We start from the raw sequence: 2,331 nt of genomic DNA, 5'->3' as shown, positions 1-2,331 counted from the left end.
AACAGCCTGGGGCTTGCCTGGATTGGGCACTGCTCATAAGAACCAGAGCGCGGACTGGCCTTTGAAAATGACGCCAAAACATGGCGCCTCTTGCATGCGGGATCAGTGGACTATTTCTATACAATTTGCTAATTAGGGATTATGCTTGGGTATTGCAATACTCTACTGGACTGTATGTAAGAAAATAATTTCATTGTGCATTTACACATGACGATAAAAACAACATTGATCTATTGAGATGGGGATGGATCCTACCACAACAACAGTTAAAATACATTTAGGCAGGTACATGGACAGGAAAGGTTTAGAGGGACGTGGGCCAAATGTAGGCAGGTGGTGCTAGCGTTGATGGGATATCTTGGTCGGTGTGGACGAGTTGAGCCGAAGGGCCTGTTTCCGTGATGTATGAACCAATAACTATGTGTAAATGGGTGGAAGATAGTTGGCGGCAATTTGTTGGTCTGAATGGCCTGTTTCTGAACTGTATCTATGACTCTATAGGAAATGTTTCCACTAGTGCGAATGTCTAGGACCAGAGCCCATAGCCTCAGAATTAAAGGACGTATCTTTAGAAATGAGAAGAGGAGTTTCTGTCGCCAGAGGGTGCTAAATCTATGGACTTGCCACAGAAGGCTGTGGAGGCCGTCAATGGATATTTTTAAGGCGGAGATTGACAGATTCTTGATTAGTACGGGTGTCGGGGTTATGGGAAGAAGGCAGGAGAATGGGATTGAGAAGGAAAAATAGATCAGCCATGATAGAATGGATGGTGAGTACACTTGATAGGCTAAAATGGCCAAATTCTGCTCCTAGAACTTGTGAAATGTTTTGATCTCCTCCTGGCCACCTCACGTCATTCTCTTGAGGAAAAAAACCTTCCAGCCTCCTCAACCTTTCTGGATGGTGGACATTGGAAGCCATTGGGTACACTGGAACTCTGCGTATCACTCCGCCTCACTGTTGTGTTGGAGTCAGTCACGGGACACGTTCAGAGTACACTGTGATATTCATTAGAGGCTTAGAGCTGAACACCACGGAAACAAGCCCTTTGGCCCACCATATTGGAGTCTGAAGAAGGGTCTCGACCCGAAACGTCACCCATTCCTTCTCTCCTGAGATGCTGCCTGACCTGCTGAGTTACTCTAGCATTTTGTGAATAAATACCTGTGATTTGTACCAGCATCTGCAGTTATTTTCTTACACTACCTTTGGCCCACCATATCCATGGCAACCACGCTGGCATCCAGTGGAGGCAGAGTGGTGCAGTGGGTAGAGTTGTTGCCTTACAGCGCCAGACACCCAGGTTTGATCCCGACCTCGGGTGCTGTCTGTGTGGAGTTTGCATGCGCTCCCTGTGACCATGTGGGTTTGTAGGTTAATTAGCTTCTGTAAATTGTTCCCTCATGTGTCGGATACAACTAATGCACTTGGTGATTGTTGGTCGGCGACGACTCGGTGGGCCTAAGTGCCTGTTTCAACGCTGTATCACTAAAGTCTAAAGGGTGCCATGGAGGAATTCACTACAGGATAATACATTATTAATCCAGTGGGGGGAGACAGCACACAGGAATTTTATTGTGATTTGGAATGTTGCAGGCCAGAGGGAATCCATCCCGTACCATTCCCCACTCCGTCCCTTGGAAAACATTATATCTCTCCACATCACCGTCTATATGTCCCGTTCCCCTTTCCCCTGACTCTCAGTCTGACGTGCAGGTTTGAGGTTTATCGCCTCATTGCCACAGATGGCTGTGGAGGCTAAGCCATTGGATATTTTTAAGACGGAGATTGACAGATTCTTGATTAGTAAGGGTGCCAAAGGTTACGGGGAGAAGGCAGGAGAATTTGGTTGAGAGGAAAAGATTGATCAGGCATGATTGAATGGCGGAGCAGACTCAATGGGCCGAATGGCCTAATTCTGCTATGTCTTTTAGTTTATAGTTAATAGTTTAGTTTATTTTCATTTAGAGATACAGCACGGAAACAGGACCTTCGGCCCACCACTTTAACACTATCCTACTACTAGGTACAATTTACGCATACACCAAGCCAATTAACCTACATACCTGTACGTCTTTGGAGAGTGGGAGGAAACCGAAGATCTCGGAGAAAGCCCACGTGGTCACGGGGAGAACGTACAAACTCCGTACAGACAGCACCCATAGTCAGGATCGAACCTGGGTCTCCGGCGCTGCAAGCGCTATAAGGCAGCAACTCTACCGCTGCACCACCGTGCACAACTGATGACTGTGGCAATATAAGGGTATGTAGACCACAGGGTGCTGCTCCAGAAATAGACAGTGTAACAGGAGTGAGTGGGTTCAGTGAGCT

The sequence above is a fragment of the Rhinoraja longicauda genome, chromosome 4, assembly GCF_053455715.1.
Source record: "Rhinoraja longicauda isolate Sanriku21f chromosome 4, sRhiLon1.1, whole genome shotgun sequence".
Classification (NCBI taxonomy): Eukaryota; Metazoa; Chordata; class Chondrichthyes; order Rajiformes; family Arhynchobatidae; genus Rhinoraja; species Rhinoraja longicauda.
Note: the sequence above shows the minus strand (reverse complement) of the source record.